Here is a 21,936-nt window from a genome sequence, read left to right on the forward strand (position 1 = left end):
CTGCTTCACTTAACTGTACTTCAGTAAATAGGATGTTTTTGACAGTCTGCCCACAAAGCCTTTCAATTTTGAAAGATGTAATTTCATAAAGAACTTCAAGGTACCAAAACCCCCCCATCCTCTGGTGATTTGTGGTCATTTAAAAATAGCTATCCCTCTCTCCTCCAAAAACATTATGTCCTGCTTTTCCAGAAAAACCTCATACAAACAATAACAGGCAAACTGGCTGCGTATAAAAAGATAGGATGGCTATATACAAAGTGCTACAAATGCAGAATATAAATGAATGAATACAGAAGTGTTATCTTCCTCCAATTCTGTGCTATTATAGTCATTTTAAATGTTACTTGTTACAAGAGAAAGCTTGAAATTTGGAGGCAGATGCATGCTAATTTTCAGTCAACACTCTCCATTTCATTCTATATTATTGGGTTCGTTGGCTTTGCTCGTTCCCTTTTCCTAAGTGAGGTTGAATTTTTACAATTACACCTTTTATTAGCAAGGTATCCACACTTCTCTACGCAACCCTACTGCTTCCGTGTTTAGGCATGGCCCTATGCGTAGCCATGGAAACAGTGAAGAGCAAAATAAGATGGCATTTCAAACAAAGTTATTTTTCATTATTCCTTCCAAGCAAGCTACAACACACCACTTATTTGTAGTAGCCTGTAGTGCCCTGTATTTGTGTTGTGGTAAAATCTTCACTAACAGACAATGGCAGTCAGTACATTGGAGAGTGGTGATGGAAGAATCAAAGCATGTATGCGATACCCTCTGTCTGAACCTGAGATGTTTCTCATCAGGTGCAGAAAACAGTTCCAAATAAAGAGAAGAGTATCGGAGGTTAAGCCACAAATCCCATAAGTCTATGTAGATCTAAATTGCCTCTTAATGCTTTTAAGGATTCTTCTTGCAGCTTTGTATACTTGGTCTGTATAGTTCTGTACACTAACTAGATACATAAAAATACAACACAGGGTAGGAATGGTAGTTGAAATTCCTTATAGACTCAAAAAAGAAAGAAAAAAGGAATGGAGTACTTCCATCACTAAATGGCAAAAAAACAACTGGCAGACAATAATGACAATCATCTAAAATTCACCTTCACCACCACCACTCTGACTTAAGAACAGAAAGTGATCACAGGAACGCTGGAATGGATTGTCTCAGAGCTGGCCAGTAAGGAGTACTTCAGACATTACAAGGCTTAAACAAAAAAAAAATATGCATAATTCATGCTCCTGATAAAAATACTGTGATCATCTATACACGTAGTCAGGTTATCCAATAAATGTCCATCATTCCCCAAGGGAACTTTCCATTGAAATTTATGGATGTTTCAACCACACAGTTTTTTTTTTTCCAAGTTTGGGGAAAGAAAAGAAGAAGCAAACATCAAGAGAGCTATTAATTCAGTTTTACATTCATTTCCAAAAGATATGATAAATGTTTATTACTGGTTATCTATTGTAATGCATGTATAAACTACACTGCTCATCCTTTTTATTATTCTTTTGATCACCCACAGGACAAGTCAGCTAAACAGCAAAATAAGTGTTGAAAGAGCAGACTTTCCAGGAGAGAGGAGTGTACTATGCTCACAACAGGAGGCGAGGGCCATCTACATGCAGGCAGCTTCTGCTTCCATTGAATGGAAAGGCGAGTACTTGTAGGGTGGTTAGGTGGCAAGGTTTTGGTAGCAGGGGGCCATAGGGGGGGGCTTCTGTGAGAAGGATGTAGAAGCTGCCCCATGTTTGGTAAGGGCCCCACTGCTGACCAGAGCTGAGCCAATAAGTGATGTTGTTTGCGCCTCTGTGAGAGCATATTTAAGACAGAAAACAAACAAAAAAAAAAAACAAAAAAAACACTGTGCCACACAGCAGCTGGGAGAGTGAGAGGAGTGAGGAACAGCCTTGCAGGCGCCAAGGTCAGTGAAGAAGGAGGGGGAGAGGTGCTCCAGGCGCCGGAGCAGAAGTCCCCTGCGGCCTGTGGTGAGGACCATGGTGAAGCAGGCTGTCCCCCTGCAGCCCATGGAGTACCACGGTGGAACAGGGTTCCACGCTGCAGCCCGTGGAGGAGTCCACGGTGGAGCAGGTGGACCTGCACTGACGGATGCTGCGGCCTGTGGAAGACCCCTGCTGGAGCAGATTCCGGGCCGGACCTGTAGCCCATGGAGAGGAGACCACGCAGGAGCAGGTGACCTGGCAGGAGCTGCTGACCATGAGGGACCCAGGTTGGAGCAGTTTGCTCCTGAGGGATGGACCCCGTGGTACGGACACATATCTGGAGCAGTTCTTGAAGAGCTGCTGCCTGTGGGCAGCCCACACCGGATCAGTTTAGCAAGGACTGCATCCCGTGGGAGGGACCCCATGGCACAGGGGACAAGAGTGACCGAGAAGGAGCGGTGGAGAAGAAGCGCTATAGACTGACCATAACCCCCATTCCCCCGTTTCCTTGCGACACTTGGGGGGAGGAGGTAGAAGAGGGTGGATGGGGGGAAAGGTGCTTTTGGTTTCTTTCCTTTGTTTCTCGCTTCTCTAGCTTGTTAGTAATAGGTAATAAATCTTTCTATCTCCCTATGCTGAGTCTGTTTTGCCCGTCACGATAATGACTGTGCGATCTCCCTGTCCTTATCTCAACCCTTGAGCCCTTTGTATCGTATTTTTCTCCCCCTTCCCCTTTGAGGAGGGGGAGTGAGAGAGAGGTTGTGGTGGAGCTCAGCTGCCCACCCGAGTAAAACCACCACAGTACTGGAACACACAAGTCAGCAGAAACTGAAGCACAAGGAAGACCTCGCTGGCACTAATGGCACTGTGTCCCCTCTCTCTGCTGAGCTATGTATTGAGCTCTCACAACTCCTACCCTTCAGATGTTTCTTGGTCAATGGTGTAGGCAGCCTGTACAATACAATTAGAGATGATGTAGTGGGCAAGAACAGAAAGAGAACATCCAGTACGGACTTGGACAATGTTTCTATGTTGTCAGCTACAGCCTTTCTTTTACCCCTTCTCTAAAACACAAAACAAAACCAAACCAAAGCTACCTCCAGCATAAGTTAAGATCACTGTTGAAATGGATTTCAGAAGCATACTAAGAACTTTTTAAGCCTAACAAGATACTTTCCTAACACTCTGGATCCCACATGCCAAGCAAGTCATTCAGCAGTTTTAAAAGGCAGAAGAGGATTTGTAGTCTGCACAGGAAAATAAGTGTTAGAGCATAATACTTACTATTGAAATCGAGGGACAATTTCCTTTCGTGACTAGTGAAATAGAACACTAAACTAAGCCCTGTCTAACCAAATCCAACAAGAAGCAGCTACTTCAGCTGGGACTGCTAACCCTCCATATCTATCAGGGTTACTCAGTGCTTCCCATCATAATAGCCCTCTGCAACTGCTTAGCTCTGGCAACTTTACACAGCCAAGACTAGCATTTACTACAAAACACAGACCTCTTCTCAATCTGAGTTTGCCAGAGAATTTGATCTAAAATAAAGTTATTTTCAGAAACCAAGGCTGGGGAGATCATGAAATTTGTCTGAAAAAAAATATTGATAGTTTTTTCAAAATGATTCAGACAGTTGGGTAGAATACTTAACCTCTTGAGATCTTTTCTAGCCCTCTTCTGCATGATCTAAACACAATTTTAACTTGTTATAAACCTATGCTAAAATTTGCCCAGAAACTCCAGCTTCATTCATGATGATCAAGAAATTGGATGTCTATGCCTCTAAAATTTCCTCTACTGCTTGCTTTTTATTCTGCTCAAAAGATATCCATTCCAGAAACATTTCTTTTTGAGCATTTGTTGTTTGAGGAAAGCTGGTACATTCTTCTCCTTAAGGGGGAAGTCTGATGAACTGACTCAACTAGTAATGGCTGTTACAGATCTGTTTTTTGTAGTCTCCCTTTGCCAAACCATTTGACCCATCTAGACAGATGGGTACCTCACTCAGTTCATGTAAGGAGAGCGCTCAGAGCAGTTTCAGGTACTGTGAATAAACAATACCAAAGTAGAAACAGGAGTAGTGGGCACATATTTTCATAGACCTCAAACAAGTGGACTAATCACCCATGCCAATCTGAGCAAATGCCTCTAAGAAACAAACTATAAACATTTCTGTGAGAGAATCTGTCAAGGGATTCAGCAAATGTGTATCACGATCATAGTTCAGAAATTTTAAAAGGCAGTAATACTAAAGTAAGCTCCAGTACAGCCCCAATTTCACTTCTATAGGAGCAAGCTCTGTATCCATTCATGCTCTCACCATCCAGTAGGTACTAGTTCCCAGTAGTAGTTCTCTGGCTATTGCCATGCAATACCTGTGATTTATCTCAGGGCACTTCTGAGCCTTTCTTTCACCACCTTGCCAGTAATCCCTTCCCTGTCCATGCTCTGGCAGGGAAAGTTCTTCTTAGTTACATGATGCATCTTCAAAACATTGAGCTGCTGAAGTCTGAGCTGTTTCCATACTGGTCATAATGAAATGGATGTTCACAGCTAAGGCAAAATACATATCCATTACACAAAGGCGTTCTTATATATCTGAAGACTTGGTCTTCACCTCTTTAGGCTTAGTAACTCCGATCACCTATTATGGTTTCCAACTTAAGAAAACCTTTCTTGGATCCCAGCTTATTTTTCTCATTTCTTTCCGGATTGAAACTGGTCCACAGCTTCCTACAAAGTCTTATCAAAGCTGAACAGAACAAAATAATTACTCTGTATTTCTTAAATAAAGCCTTACTAAAACTTTAGTATGATGTTCACTCTTTGTAATTACACGATATCCTTACAAAGTCCCTAAATCTAAATCAGGAGTCAGATTTCCTTATGTTTTTCCTTGGTCAATGACTTGAATACAGACCTTAGCAGAGCCCTGAGTCCCCTTTCACTGCCTCCTTCTGAGATGCTCTAATCAACTCCAAAATAAGTGACACGCAGAGCTGACACTACAGAACCTGAAAGCTTTGTGTGCCTTTTTTGTGACACCAGCTTCATTATATATCTGGTCTAGAGATGTACTTGGGGTGTCTGATACAGACTTGTATTTTTATTGCATTCACAAAGACCTATTCCCCCTTATACCAAACAACTCATTTAGTTTGTTCCAGAGGTTCATAAATCATTTATCTTAAGACACAATTAATAGGCAAACACCTTATTATCACCACAGCATGCAGTTTTTATCCAACAGTTCAGAAAGACTGAACTTCCTAAAAAAAGAAGTCATAATGAATATGATATGGCCAACAGGGTTCCTGGCTGAAGAGCACCGTCACGCTATGCACAAGGTGTCTTTTGGGACTCCACTATTATCCTGACCTCTTCAGTCTTCTTCCTGATTCCTACTGTCACAACAACAGCAAAGATCCTAATAATTAATGATACACAAGCTATATCCACAGCCATGAGATCATAGTCAAACCATGCAGGTTAATGAAGTGAATATCACCTTTTAAACATCAGAAATTATTATTTAAGTACAAATTAGTGAATTCTGGTTTGATGTATTACTTGCAGCATCAATCACAGCTTCCAGTTCCTCAAAACAGACTTTAAGTTAAGCTGTAACAGCCACAAGCATCCTTCACCCTGCTTGAAAGATTCTTCAAAAAGTAAGTCTGGATGAATACGTTTGTATTTTTTATTTTAATTTAAAGTTTTTCTCTGGTTCACTTTAGGTTGCAGAACTATTATAAAGTAAAAAACAATCGTTAATAAATCTACCCATATTTATTATAGTTTCAAGCTATGCTAAGATGGCTGTGGATAATCTAAATGAGCAGGATTTAAGAAAAAAAAGCGCACAGCTTAACAGTCATTTCTCCAGTTATGTCATCATCACAAGCCTGTATTTTCAGGACTTCATATGGAAGGATGCTTTCTACTGTTTGTTTGTTTGTTTTTGTTTCCAGTCTCTGCTGGAATGACACTGCTTGGCAAGATATTCTTTTTTTTGCTAAATACATCAGAACTGTAGCAACTGACACCCCCGTCCATAATCAGAAGTCTAACAATATAAAAGAGCATTGATTTGCCTCTTCTCAAATTGCTTACTTGCCTCTTGCTATGGAAGCGCTCTCCAGAAAGTCAGGGAATGAAGCTGAGGAGAAAACCTGTGGGCTGTTTTCTTTCTTGCCAAACAGTTTGTGACGCGACCTTCAGCAAATTATCTCCTGTCTCAGTCTCAGCAGAACAGAGGTTAACGTGCTTGCTTCCTTTATGTGCTATATGAGGCCAAGCCATGATGATGCACGTTGCTCAAAGGTGACACACTCAATGGGGAAACTCACGCTTATCTCAGCAAGACTGAATGTTACCCTTGAGGATTCAAGAAGTATTTACTCATTACTCAAAGTGGCAAAAAAAAAAACTCAATACCTGTTGATAAAAAGACTGAAAATGGACTTTAACACGGTCAAGTGACACAGGAATGACAACTGAATTCAGCCATTCTTTATATTCAATACACTTTCTCTGAATACCATTCACAAGAAATGAAATTAAAGTCAACAGGTCAGGACTTCAAATTAAAGCAATAACCTAAAGAACGTTTGATGGACATTTTCTATTTTGCTTTCTTTTTTTAACTAGGTAACGAACAATACTGCTTCCATTAAAAAAAAGTTAATTTTGTAAACGCCTGTAGGATGGGAGCCCCTGTCTCCACAAAGCACACAGCTTTAAGTTTTCTGGAGAAGACATCCATGCACTTCAGGTGACTGTTCCACATGGAGATAAGAGGCAGCAGATGCCCTCAAACAAGACATGAAGGTATGAAGAGCTTTCTCTCACAGAGAAAGCCAGATCCAGCTCCATATGGTGAGCCTCTGGGCTATCAGTAGACAATAAGATAAACAGAACATACCAAAAGGCCTTCAGTGTCTGAAAGCTACTCCAGCAGTAGGACCTCATACCATCAGCCCAAGGGTCCCAGCAAACAGATTCCAGCTTCAATACCAGAGGTTTCCTTTTTGTGAGCAAGAAGGTTGTTGTGGAAATTTGGTATGTGATTAAAAAGAACCTCATACATAGAAGTAGGAATACCTATGGCCCTTATCACAGAAATTAAATAGCCAAAGCGATGCTATTAAAGAAGTAGCAAGACATCCAAAAACGCCTATTATTTTTTATGAAGAACAAAATTCTGAAAGAGCAGGCTATTTGATAAGGCACAGGCAGATCTCAGGAAACATTTCTTTCTTGAAGCTAAGACCAAAGCAGTAGCAATAAAGTTAGTCCACTTCTCAGTGATCATCTTCGTGGATTCAAACTTCACAGCTCCACCATCTAGCTCACAAAGAGCTCAAAACACTCCAGAATTAATAAAAAAAAAAAAAGACCTTTAACTGTGTCAGTCTGAAATCCATTTTGTGCTCTCTGAAGTCCATGTACCTTAAGCCAAAGGAAGAAGGCAAAAAGCAGAGGCTACTACAAGAAAAACCCTACCCAACAGTGTTCTCTTAATGTGAAACTCTCATGCATCAATCAAAAAGAAAATACCATTAAAGGCATTCACAGGACTCATGAAAAAGAAATTATTTCATTACCTAAAAAGCCTATACTGAGGGATTGCATAATGTATAAGTAGAATTAGAATTGGTTATTTTTAGTATTAATTTTCTAAAGAAGATTCATGATTGGAAAGTGAAGTCAATGGCTAAAGTCTAATTATGAAAGATCAACAGAGCAAGAGAGATAGCAAACTTTTTCAAAATGTCACTTTCTTTTCCCCAATACTTAATAACTCGGAAATAAATTACATGCAGGCTTACAAAGTAAGAATTCAATGTATCTCATATTTATTGCAAACAACCAAGAAACTCAATAAACAGGGCAGCCAAATCACTACTCTTAAAAGTTACAGCACCTTTGGGTACTGAAAGTGGGAGGACTTAAGGAGACTGACTTGTACTCTAATAAGTTTGAGACCTTTTTTAAAAAAACTGTTGAATTCTTCAGCTACAGCGTTTAAAAAAATCTAACAAAAAATATTGATTTAAAAGGGGCTTGAACTAGAACTCAACTTGGATAAAAAGGTTTTCTTGGTCCTTTCAAAATGCTCAATTTTGCTAAACTTAAAATAAGTATGTGCTCAGTGAAGCATGACACCTATAAATAGATTCCTCATCAACATGCCATTCTGTTATCTATAAAATGTTAAGTTTGAAATTATTCAACAGGATAACAGAGAAACCAACTGCTAGCAGAGAAAAAAAGGGGGGGGGAGGCATACAAAAAAAACACAAAATATTAGTATACTGATTCACTTATAAATGACGGAGCAACAATAACACAGGAAAAAAAATAAAAGTACCACTTTCCTACAATGACTGGTATTTAATTATTTATTTTTACTGTGAAGGTAAAAAATAAATGTACTAAAATTAATATGTCAGAAAATTAGAACCAAAGATTCTTTGAAAAGCTAGATAAGAAAAATATATTTAATACAACATGGATGCGGGGGAAAATTTTACTTCAACCTAATTCCAAAAATTTTCTGGCAAGATTAAAACTTTGATTAATAATAATTCTCTAAAGGTGAATGACAACATGCAACATTTAATTGTCTGTATTTCTAGCAATATCCTACCACCTCCACTGTTTTCATTAAATTACTCAAAAAAAATGGCTACTTAGGTATCTAATGATACAAAAAGCGGTAATATATAATGAAGCCAACAAGTTCAGTGGTATGGATCACTGAGGACAGTAATTGGATTTCAGTAAACCACATGTCTATAGTAGAGAGCTACAGATTTACCAAAAATTAAAAAAAAAAAAAGGCTACATTTACAGATTGATGAACTTCAGTCTGAAAAATCTCTAAACAAGACTTACTGATCATAACAGCTTACCAACTTAACAAACTCCTTAAGAAAACCCAAAGGGAAACAAATGAAATCTTGAATCTATACACCTGTATATTAGAGAGATTTTATTACCTCTGTTGTTGTCCCACTCCCCCAGGACAGCGTCAGAGAATAATATCCAATTTGGATGCTCACATATTGAAGAGGAGTTCAGAAAAGAGGTATGAGAATAACTGAAAGGACTGAAAAGCATGTTTTACCATGAGCACACAAAAAACCATACCCTAGTTAGCTTTTCAGAAAGAAGACTAAGAGGTAAGCTAATACAAACAGAGAATAGAGGGCTCTTTAAATCAAGTTGTAACCATGCTGCCTCAGACTAGAAAAGGTTGCCATGTATTTAATAATGAAAAGAAAAAGAAAGCTGTGAAATTATCTACCTTTTGGAAGTACTTAAAGAGGAGAAACAAAGGCTAAAAGGCAGCTAGCTTCAAGAGAACTATTTAGAACACGCAAAAGGAATTGAAAGAGCACTAACATGGACTTCTTTCTCTTTCTCCCTGCCCTGTGCTATAACTGACCAGAAGAACTAAGATGACAGCTAAATCAAACAAAAGAAAAGCTTTGCTACATGAAGATGTCTTAGTTAACCCACTGCAGTTATCAAAAGAAAAACTGAAGCTGTCAGCAATCACACAGTATAAATAAAGATGATATGCAAATATATTGATGACAGCAACAGTTGAAACAGTATTCACACAATTGGTTGCATATTAAGGCTTTTTTTTTTTTAAACAAAGTCAGCTAAAAGATGAATGTACAGAAACCAATGGCAATGCAATCTTTTTTTTTTTCCTGAAGGCATTAGGCCAGCTGTGATTCTCTGCACAAACCCTTTGAGATGCATATTTAAATGAATATTTATCATTTTTTGCACTGAAAAATATATTTAGCAAAAAGCAGCAGATGTGATTGCTTTTCCAGATGTAGATTTCTGTCATAAATCAGAACTCAGTAGTGAAGGTGGCCAGCCTCGCTCTACTCCTGGGCAGGTGGGCAGATAACCCCAGCCCATCGGCTGAGCCAGATGGTGGCACCAATGTCAGCCCTTACTGACCAAATATAGGGCCAGATGTTTATAAATAGGAGACACAAGCATGCACACATGGAAACCGAAGTATCAAGTACTTCAAGTCCCAAAATACATGTGCGTAAAACAACTTAAAAAGCAAACCACTCTTAAATTCCTATGAAAGCAAACAGATGTTTTAAGGTGGTGTCCTAGTACGAGAGGGGGATCCACACACTTCAGAGCTCATAGCCCCCTATTCCCAAGCGTTTTGGTACTTAGAAAGGGCTACCAAGACCAAACCAAGCAGCAAAGCTTAGCATTCAGCAAGCCTGACTTCTACATCAATGCTGTCAGTGTATTAATGTAGGCTGGGTGCCCTGAGGCTGACGGTCCACCTGGCTGGGCATCAGTACTGCTCCTCTAGGAAGCCTTTGGAATGGACTGCTTAACAAAGCCACCTGCCCCATAACGAGGTCCTGTAGAGCTTTCTGAGGAAAGATTCTTGAGTCATCAGACATCAGCTGAAAGGTACATGGATGTACAGTGTCAGCCAAACCAGGCACAGCAAAACCTGCCACCATAGCTGGGTAAGAACATACTGAGATTGTATTGGGAAGGAACAAAAGTCCAGGTTTTCTCCCTTTCTCAGAGTTGAGGTTAGCCTCCAAACCACTGGGAGGCACAATCCACCTCAATTCTAACAGAGAGCCTCAGCATGGAAAACTCCCACCTATTTGTTATGGAAAACACGCACAATACCAAGCAGGAAAGAAATCTTAGATTTGCCTCAAGATAAATAATAATAATAATAATAATAATAATAATAATAATCTTTATGATTAAAGCCCCCCAAAACTCATAGAGCTACAAAGTTGCAAACTTTAGTAATGACCCAGCACAAGCGCTGCTACTACTGTATTATTGGAATTTGCAGCCTCTTCTTCCATCCTCCAAAATCCCAGATTTTCCTGACATGCTTCTACTACAACACTCTTACCTCAAAATCTTTATGCACACAAAGTCTGTGTTGACAAAGTCAAGCTTTTTACTTCGGAGTTGCCCAGACATTGACCTTTATTTTGTGAGACTGCTCTGTAACATGTTCTCAAGGGAGATATTACAATTTCAGTGTTAACTGCCTCCTAGTTTCACACCATCAGAGCTATAGGAGTTGCATACCATCTTTTGCTATCACTATGGAGTGGCTGCCAATATTTTAGGGTGCACTACAGCATTATTGCTTATAACTACCTTTAAAAAACATACAGTACAAGGCTGGTCAAGCATTGCAACAGGTTGCCCGAAGACCTAAATTAGCACAGAGCCCAGGGCATTTCAGACTCAGGACTGACCTTGCTTTGAGCAAGAGGCTGAACTTGATTCCTCCTGAGGCCCCTTAGCACCCTGAATGATCTTATGGCTGCTCATTTCAGTCAATGCTGCTGACTCCACTCCCATAACTACATACATTTCATACATAAACTGGCTGCAGTAGAGAGTGCAGGTACCTTGGCAAGTTTCTCTTTCTCAGATAACGATTTTTGCAGCTCCTGCTAAAAGCACTGTCACTTCCAGTGACACATGACGTATTTATCCTCTTTTAGAGCTTCTGCGAGAGAGCGGTTTCACAGAGCACATCGCCAAAGTGAAAAGCATCACATACACCTTTCTATTTCTGTACAGAACTGCTACCCAGCCTCGTGGCCCATGGGCTGCCAAGCAGCTGCTCTGCCAGCTCCCATGGCCGTATGCGGCAGAAAGCCCGAGCAGCAGGCAACTGGAATTGTTTTCTTACGGACACTCAGTTTCCTCTCACCTCTCCTCCCCTTGTACATATTCCACATTACCCCAGTTTTCATACAGATCTGGTTCTTTCCTCTGGCAGCCAAAATGGCCAACCACATCTTGGGGTGCATCAGGCACAGCACTGCTAGCTGGTCAAGGGAAGGGATTGTCCTGCTCTGCTCTGTGATGGTGTGGCTTCACCTCAAGTACTGTGTGCGGTTTTGGGTGCCACAGTATAAAAAGAACATAAAACTATTGGAGAGTGTCCAAAGGAGGGCAACAAATATGGTGGAGGGTCTGGAGGGCAGGACATATGAGGAGCAGCTGAGGCCCCTTGGTTTGTTCAGCCCCGAGCAGAGCAGGCTGAGGGGAGGCCTCATGGCGGCCTGCAGCTCCCTCACGAGGGGAGCGGAGGGGCAGGCGCTGAGCTCTGCTCTCTGGGGACAGCGACAGGACCCGAGGGAATGGCATGGGGCTGGGACAGGGGAGGGTCAGGCTGGGTGTTAGGGAAAGGTTCTGCACCCAGAGGGTGGTCGGGCACTGGGACAGGCTCCCCATGGCAGTGAGCATGGCACCGAACCTGCCGGAGTTCAAGAAGCATTTGGACAAGGCTCTCAGACATAGGGTTCGATTTTTGGGTGGTCCTGTGAGGAGCCAGGAGTTGGACTCAATGATCTTTGTGCGTCCCTTCCAGCTCAGGACAGAATCAGGATCAGAAGATCCCAGCTAAGAGTAATATTTTCTGTTCTCCCTCCATGTGTAGCCAGGTGAAATCCAACACAGAATAACTGCCATCTTTCAGATTAAAGGCATTATTATAAACAAAAGGTTTGAAAGTAATCAGCAACAAGAAGTCCAGCCCCAGCTACACAGTATGGTCTCAGTCTTAAAAATATTCACAGAAAAACAAACAAAAACCACACAGATTCAGGAACTGGCTAGCTCAAAGGCTAGTAAAGTATCAGGGCAGAGAATCAGTGCACCCTATTCATTTAACTAAATTTTGGATTATACCTCAGAGGTAGAAGTCATTTTTTCGTCACATCACTGAAAGGATCTTGTATGTGCAACAAATTACAAATTCAGACTCATACAGTCCTACAGCCGCTCCTATTTCATGATTTTATCTGCATCTGTATCTCTCTGACACCACTTGCAGCAAGGACGGAAGTTTCTGGAACATAACACACTCACCCGCCTACCCCTTGAAGGAGCACAGTAGCGTGAATGAAGAGGCAGGGATTCATTTTGCCTAACCTAACTGTCTGGGCTACATCTTATAATAAAGGGAGAGAGAGACAGGTGTTGGGCATAGAAATATCCTTTGCTCTTACCTCACTCAACTGATTACTATGCAAATCTAGCCAAACTCCCTCAGACTAGGTGCTCATCTCTTCTGTTCTCAGCCTGTTTCTAAAACGCTTGAGATCCAGGGAAGGATGTACTTCAGCAAGGAGAGCTTCTGAGTAGCCAGACCAGAGTGAGAAAAGTCTTCTTGACCATCCACCCGTGGATGGATAACAGAGACGTGAGCAGTAGAAAGCCAGAGTGCTGGAGCCAACACAAAGCCATGGAAAGGCAACACCTCCGGTCTGGAGTCAGGAGGCTCAAGCAGCACAGCTCGCTAAATGCTCACAAAGAAGTGCTGCTAAATCCATCCTGGACACGCCAGTTGCAGGCGTATTAGCCACTGACAATTCTGCTAGTGCAGGCTATGCTTCAGAGTTTATGCATCTCATAACGAAGTTCTCGTAAGTACCCTTGAGTTAATTTGGAAGAGCACATGCACATGATGAGAAAGAGACAGAATGGTTTAGAAGAGTAAATATAAGAGTATATTAAAAAGGCAAACACTCCACCACCACAATAGTAGTCATCTAACATTTTGAGAAAATACCTGATATTATTGTAACTGAGCACTGCAGGACTTTGGCATACATCAAAAATACTGTGCACCAAGTAATAATCCATTATAATCCCTGTGTTTTATAGCATCTAAAGAGATCCTGCCACAACAGGGGTCACATAAAACTGAGAAGGATAAATAAAATAAAAATTCAAAGTGAATGCAAAACTACTTTTCATATTCAAGCAGTGGCAAATCCAGCAAATGAAGCTCAATAAAAATGACAATGAGATTGAATTAACACTGAGTTCCTCATCATTCCAAAAGCAGAGTAAGTTACATATTTATTCTCCATAGTGTATGGCAGGTTTTGGCTTCAAGCACCTCACTTCTTCAGGGAAGCAGGCTGTATCACCAACAGGATGTCAAGCTTTGCAAGTCTGATAGCATTAACTTCACAGAATAAATATGTGCACTAAAAAACTGACTTCTTGACCAAAGGAGGAACAGGGGCAGTTAAAATTTGACCGCATGCATCATCTTATTTCAGATTATATTGCACCTTAGTTGACATTGAAGGACTATTATTAATTTTGTCACTGCAGACCTTTTCAGAATTCTAGAGGGGAAACAAAGGTCACTCATTTTAGCCTCTAGAAATTACACAATTTCTAACAAGCTTGTTTTCTTCCTATTTTTATAGCTACCGTATTAATCATACAGCATACAATTTTTCAACAACTGGAAATGAAATAATACATGCACATGGAAGTAAACAAATGCAGATTTTTCTTACCGTTAGGAAAGAGAATTTTGAAGTCATCTTCAAGAGTGCAAAGATAATTTCTACATGGACTAGATACTTACATCATTCCCAGAAAAAAAGAAGTAGCTACAGAATTTTTTTTAAAAATCACAGAAAAATTAGTTAGCCTTTCTGTTGCAGGTTTACAGTGGAGCAGCAGTAAGGATACTGTTGCAATCTCCCCCTGAATGCTTTCCACAATTTAAAGATCAACAATATTATAGCATTTTTACTTCTTCAGGGACAATTCTTCAGTAGATTTTTAAAATCATGTCATTTCAGGTATTAAAAATGATCATTAGTGCAGGATTTGATTTAACCCATGACTAGATAGCTAGACTTCTAGCTGTCTCTCAATCCCAGTGCTTCATTTCCTAGTCTAGTTTCTCACTAGAGTAAGTCTCTGGGAAGAGAAGCAGCAGAATACTAAGTATTTTGTCCACTTGGCTACTGAAGTGTTGTAAAGAAAACAGAACTTATCTAGGTCACCTAGCCTGAATAAGCAGAAGGCTGAGAGTAATTTTTTTAATGGACTTTCTGAACGGAGGTAACAAAATCCAAAATTTATCAGTGTCACATTTTCAACTATACATTAACATTTCTTATTATTTGTGTACATCTTTATGTACATATGTACACCTCAAGAAAGTAATCCAAAATTTACAATGGAATACAAAAACATGCAGAAAACAGGGGTGGAAAGAATTCCCCTCTCCCTCCGCCACCCCCCCCCCCCCCCAAAAAAAATAAAAAAATACACCATTAACATCTTACGATACCAGACCAATTTTCAACAAATCAGTGGTATAAATATCTTCATACTCACATACCTAGGTGTCATGGATGTGGTTCACTTTAGAAATTAAAGAAAATTACTTAGCTTCTTGAACCCATCTGATATTTGGAAAGTGGTTTTGCAATTACCCTTCACCTGAAAAGCAAACTCTTCTGCAGAAGAGTTTAATTTAAAAAACCTACTGATGGTTCTAAAAGAATTAAGTCTCATCTAAATGGACAACAATGAGGTTTATGTCACTCCCATATGGAACCTTACTAAGTCTAAAAAGAAAATAAATGAAAAAGAGAGAGAACTACAGTTTGTGATCATTTAATCACTCATCTAACCTCTAAAAAGTATTCTAACATCCTAGGAAATAATAGAGGAAAAAAGCACAGAAAAGTAACTACTAATAAAATGAGTACCATTGTATTTATACTACAGCACACTTACTGTTAGAAAGACTCGGTTTCTGCAAAATGAAAACACATAAAATGAAAAGGAAGAAATCTCTTATCCATTATGGACAGTTACTTTGGTTCATGCTGTCATCTTTAAGAAGTTTCTCTCTGCCTTAAGAGATTAAAAAAAATCCCGCTATTTCCTGTGGATATGCTTCCCTTAAAATTACTGATTTGAATGCCAAATTGCCTCATGTGTCAGGTGATTGCTTTTTATAATAAATAAAAATTACCTTTTGGTTATCCCCTTGATATTTTTATGAAATATCTTCGTGGTGTCTTTTGTCTACTGAACAGATGCCGTAACACCTAGGTATTTTCTCCAGTGATATATTAAAATATAATTACTTCCCACTCAGCAGGTGCCAGGCAGCATTATACCATGTTTAGCCAGTCTATTTGATGAATCTAGCACAGACTGGAAAGCTTCTTTTTATTCTTATAAGAGATGGCTTCAAAAAGAGAGAAAGAACTGGAGGGAAGATTAAAGAGCCTTACCAACACTAATTTGCACAGCCTAATTTCAGAGGTAACTTTGCCAAATCACCTCTCATTAAAATAGTACAACCTGAGGGTTTTTTGCTTGTTCACAAAACAAAACAAAAACAACAACAACAAAAACACTAGGTGCACTTCATGGAAGCAAATACAAAGTTTTGTAGCTACTTCAGCTTTATTCTGCCTTTTTTCCCCAACAGTACAAACATCCCAAGAGGATGGCTGAAGTTGGCGGGGATGCTCTAAACTTCCTTCAGCAGGTTTAAGAAGGTTACGGCCACTGTCTTCCACCACTACTTCTCTCCACCTTTAAGTTCTTAAAATAGTCAAGAACAGCACTACACATAAATAACAGACTGGTTTAATTTGAACACCCAAATTTTTTCCTTTGGACAATACAGATACTGCAGTAACTGAGTTTGCCAGGCTCTGTAAGGCTCATGGTAGCACACCTCCAGAGATGCAATATTTTTTATGTTTCCTAAATCTCTCTGCCTGAAGAAACCAAGATGAAAAAAACAAATCTACGAATAAACTGATGTGGCTGAAGTAGAGCAGAATGACATGCTTTATCTAACCTATTTTTAGAGAAACATATTAAATCCCTCAATTCTTCTTAAAATGTTTTTGTTTTACATTTCCCTTTTCCTTCAGCACTCATAGGTTTGGTTCTTCTTCTTAAGTGAATTAAAGATATTACATGCTCCTTTTCGCAAGCATTCTTATGCTAGAAGAAAATTAAACAAGATACAGAAACACTTCATGATGAAAGTAGTCTGCACCATTCTTAAAGAACAAGTCAGCAGTGTTTATATAAATATCTTGTTTTCTGAATTACTAATATGTCTAGCATGACACACAGTACACTATATACTTTTAATAAAAAGGTGTTTACTGAAGAAGGCTGGCCAGGTAAGATGCACATCATCTTTCATACCTGAAGCAGAGGAAAGATGAGAACAGCCAATACCTCACAGGGTAACCGGCACTGTCTGTCAGGTCTCATCTGCTTCTCTTCTCCAAACAGGCCGACTACTTTCAAAATCCAAAAGGGGCTTTCCTATGTGGGACTCTAGCAGAGGTGGCAGAGGCTCAGCAGAGGAGCAGCATGATGAGTTGTGCCAGGCATGAGGAAAAGGCATCTCGTTCTCTCGCTTATAACAGTAAAAAAAAGTGTGCATAATAAAAGTAACAGCAAAAAAAGTGTGTCCTCCACCATCTCAGTTTGCACTGAGTGCTCAAGCGACCAAACCTCAGAGGTGAGTAAAAAAAGCATTCCCCATCCCCTGCCCAACTAAGGCAAAACTCAAACTGTGGAAATTTCTTGATTATCTCCACGTGACCCATTAGTAATTTCCAAGAATCTTTCTTTTTGAGAAAAAAAAAGACTGGATATCCTGATCATATGTTGAAGCTTTTAGGTATATTTATTTAATTGCTCTTCATGCTGTGGTTTTCTATGTTGGATCTTCTCTGAACTTTTAACTGCTTGTACCCAAAAATGTTCTCTTTGGGGGAAAAAATAGTCTTAAACTATGCAGTTATTATGCGTATTTTTAATCTCATCCAATTTAAAGACACGTTTCTCCTTGAATTTCAGACTCAGAATCCATGTCCTGCAGGCATGAAGAGGATGTGGCTACTGTAAGGCTGGAGCTCAGCACTGCCAGGCAATGCAGCACGAACATGTCAGAAAAGAACTGCATGGTACAGAAGAGGAAGATAAGAGTTAAATGGTATAAAATTATTTTTTCTTGCAGACATCCTCTTGATATGTCTGCTTTGCCTGAGGGAGATGGAGAGCTAAACAGAGCACTGCTAATGGAATTTAAGTGGCCTTTATTTCTAGTTTTCAAAATAAATAAGGGCAAAAATGAAGGATTTTCAAGACAGTGAACAGCTGGAGGACCACCAGAAAGCAGCAATGGGATTGATCAACACCTCCGCAAAACACATTTTCTAAGGTAATAGAACAGCATTCAATATCCTGTAATAATGCCCAGAACAGATGAGGAAAACAGGAAGGTTTCTTAAAACTTTTTTGAACAATTGTGATCACTTCATGCAAAGTATTCAACTGCAAATGAACAAAGATTTAAGATGTTTGTAAACAACAAAAAGTTGTTTAAAAAAAGAAAAAGGTTCCCTCTTACAACATGAGGATACAAGAGAGAGCTTAACGCTGACACAACCATGGAAATAAGATGTCAATATTAATCCATCTTTCTCATTGCTGAACCAAACTTCAGGTAATGACTGGGCGCATTCTTAGGGCTTAAGCCCATTGGGCATACTTCTGCTGATGAGAAAAAGGCCAGCCTTCGGCATACACACAACCCTGTCCCCAAATATTAAGTATTTTCCTACCCAAACTACAAAGCCAGGCTGCATGTAGAACAGTAGATATCGGTAGTAGGGTGGCCACAGAATAAACTCTAGAAATGAGTTTTTCAGATAAAACAACTGATTTTTGGGAATTATATTGTATCTCTGTAATCCAATTTAGGGGTGCAACTTTTTAAACTACAGTTTGTTTGTAATCTAAAATTTCCTAAGTTACAGCATCTCCTACCGTGAAAACTCACTGCATTAGAAGCCATCCAAATCTGGGGTTGGGGCTGCCCCCTAGCAGACATCACGCTGAAAGGCAAGTAGGCGTCCACGTTTATACCTCACTCATTTTATGCTATAGGAATCACTATATATGCCCCACATGGAAAGATTCTGCCTACTGCACCTGTAACACAAGTTGAAGCTTTGCACACTCCGGTAGCATGCGCATTTTCCCAATGATTGTGTTCAACATCTTGACTTCAAAATATACTGTACAGTAGAAAAATACAGATGTACAGAGACCCAAAGATCACACTTGAGTTTGTAAAGTAAAAGAGAATATGGGACTAACACTCTACGTAAAACATGCCTACCTTCTAAAACAAAAGACTTAAAAAAGTCGTCCCTAGGCAACAGATATCTTCAGCCTTGTCTACACCAAGACTTTCTGCTTGTCTACACCAAGACTTTCTGCTGTGCACAGAAGTACAAGCTCAGATTTGATCACTGCATGCAGGTTAATGACATTCTTTAAGCACATCTCCATGTATGAACATAAAGACGACTAACATGAGAAGAAAATACATCTAGTTAATGTCTCACCATTTGCACATATGAATATGTTTGTTCAGGTTTCTGTATGGGTTGTTTTGGGTTTGTTTCATGCTTTTTTTTTTTTCTTTTTGTTTTGTTTCAAATACACAATGTCAGTATTTTTGCAATTAATTTAAAGAGAGTGGTAGTCTGTATGGAAAGCATGACACAGCACTGACGTAATACAGTAAAACTTTCTGAATGTCAACATTCATTGTTTGAAATCAGAAGCAAAAGGGGTATGGTCATCTGTTCTTGCCAAATGCTACAAATGCACATTCAAATTCCAGCAGAAGATCTGCAAGAGTTTAACAAAAAAGTAGTAGGCTGTTCATCAAATGTCTGCCAGGTACAAAGGCTTTATATACCTATTACCCTCACCATCTGAATGATGCTTTTCAGGAGAAATAAATAAATGAATAAATAAATATTTGGTTTGTATGGACTCCACGGTCCTCAGGCTTTTCTTTTTCCCTCATTTTCTTCCTCTCGTGCTTTCCTGTAAAATAAAACTGTTTAAAAGAAAAAAAGAGTCTCAATTCTGAAGTGGTCTGAATTCTCTGAATTGAGTGGTCGCAATTCTCACTGGTCTGATTTCCCTATGCATTGGTAGAAATTTACCACAGTACTAACTTCCTTTCATCAGCATCATACATCATTTGGTATTTTTCAGTCTGTCAAATGAAGTTACAGTAATGCTTCTGTGAAGACAGTTGAACATATCCTTTATTAAAAGCTGATCAGAGTATCAGAGCTGTTCTCTCTGGATTTGTTGGTTTGGGTTTATTTTTGCTCGCACTTTTCAAATGAGTTTTCAAAAGTATTAAAAAAATACATATTCATAGGTAAAGCTTGAATTGCTTAAGTTAGTACACATTAAAAAAAACACACAACCATAAGTTATAACAAAAACAAGTCCTTATCTGAAAAATAATTATCTGAATAATCTCACAAAATGTTTCCTGGAAAACACTTTTTACGTGTAAGGAAAAACACAGTCTCTCTTGGAACAGAAATTCTTTCAACTATTCATAACTCCTAAGGTTACTCTTTCATATTAATAATCCAGGCATCTCAACAAACCTCTTCCAATCACTCTATTGCTTGCTGAAGTTGATCAATGCCTTCAAAAATTATATACTGAAGTTAACAAAAGTATGAAGAGGAGCAACAATTTCAAAGTTCTAGGAAAATAAATAAATAAATAAATGGTGGCTAGATTGTAAAGTAGACAACAGGATTGTCATCACAACCTGTGCACTCACATTTCCAGAAAATCTGTCATTTGTTGAAAGTGATTTTTCTCTTGTTGTCCATCTGACTCCATTATTTTGTTCAGGTTTAATTCTGTTGCAGTAGTGTGCTAGGAAGAACTGCTGCAAGTGATGCAGCATCATATTTCTCTGGGAACTCAATGACATCCCAGCCCACCAGCTACAGGAAACCCTTCAACACAGCTCACAGCCCTTTGCAAGAGCACCAGTTCCTGAGCTTCTTGGCAAGCGACACATTTAGTGGCTCCCAGAGTGTGAAGATTGTTTACTACACGCAAAGCAAGGCTGGTCATACCTGAATGACTACACTCTCTATTGTTTCTTCATCTTACTCAGAAAAGCAAAAATGTCACCACTGAAGCCTAAGGATGAAGCTTGCCAGTAAATAAATAAATAAGTAATGCCAAAAGGTCTGCATTCAGGAAACAGTGGATCACATAGCTAGCTCGGCTACAAGATGTGGCAGGCTGTGTCATCTAGCCACAAATCTGCATTTATTAAGTTAAAAGTGAATTGTATCATGATTATCTTCACCAATGTCCTTATTTGTGAGACTAGTTTTGACTAAGAGCAGTCAAATACAGATAATCTGGATGGAGTTTCTGATACCTGTGCTGGCCAAGGGTATAGAACAACCCCTGGCAGGTCAGAAAGTTCCTTTATTCTTTGGTGTTTCCTCTACTCATATGTGCATTTCTGTTTCTAAGACCAATTATTTCACAAAGACCCAGCACAGCTTGCAAACAGACTGGCCAGAAAATACTGAAGACTGCAAAGACTTGAGGGAAATAATCTCCACGACAGAGTCAAGCAAGGCAACAACATCCAATTACATCACTGTCTGGAGACAATGCAGTGCTTTTGTAGCGAAAGAGGATTAGAGAACAAAAAGGATATGGTACCAGCTGCACCAGACTTCCAGCAAGTTGTTTTACTCGTGGCCCCAAAAGCTTATGATGCTAGCGTCAAAGTTTCGTAATGGCATTCAGAGCTCAAAGAACATTTTGCCACTGGTACCAATGCTACTGTTCCCAAGCTCCTTAAACAAAACAAAACAAAACAAACAAACACCACTGAAATCAGTGATTAAATCCCTCACTCTTGGTAAAGGTCTCACTTTGGCATTTCTCCACTCTTCCGGATCACCTAAGAAGCTTTCCCATGTGGCTTCTAGTCTTAACTACTCTTGCAAACAGCTATATGGTAAGAAAGAGCAAAGAATTTGCAAGACCCTTCATTTCTAGAGAAAGCAAGCATTTCTAGAAAGCAAAGCATTTCTAGAGAAAGCAAGCTTTTTCCTCTACCAAGATGAGATCACGACGAGGAGCTGAAACTTAAGTCTTTACTATAAGTTATGGAAAGATTCTGTATTCTATAATACTAACTTGGGGTTGGGGAAATAACTTGAAGCCAGTGAGACACACTGCAATTAATATATTAATAATATTC

At 39.5% G+C, this 21,936-nt stretch overlaps 1 protein-coding gene across 2 annotated transcripts in view; it reads right to left on the minus strand.

The window, feature by feature from the left end:
- The window catches only part of FRMPD4 (FERM and PDZ domain containing 4), a 311,895-nt gene that overhangs the window by 236,171 nt on the left and 53,788 nt on the right, over nucleotides 1–21,936 (minus strand). The window contains exon 1 of one of the 2 annotated variants that reach the window (XM_083802667.1): nucleotides 14,321–15,053. The exons of the other annotated variant lie outside the window; for it this stretch is intronic. The gene's annotated coding sequence lies outside the window, so the exon portion shown is untranslated. Of the gene's footprint in view, nucleotides 1–14,320; nucleotides 15,054–21,936 lie in introns of those variants that run through there. 2 annotated transcript variants of the gene reach the window in all.

The sequence above is a fragment of the Anser anser genome (genome assembly GCF_964211835.1).
Source record: "Anser anser genome assembly, chromosome: 1".
Classification (NCBI taxonomy): Eukaryota; Metazoa; Chordata; class Aves; order Anseriformes; family Anatidae; genus Anser; species Anser anser.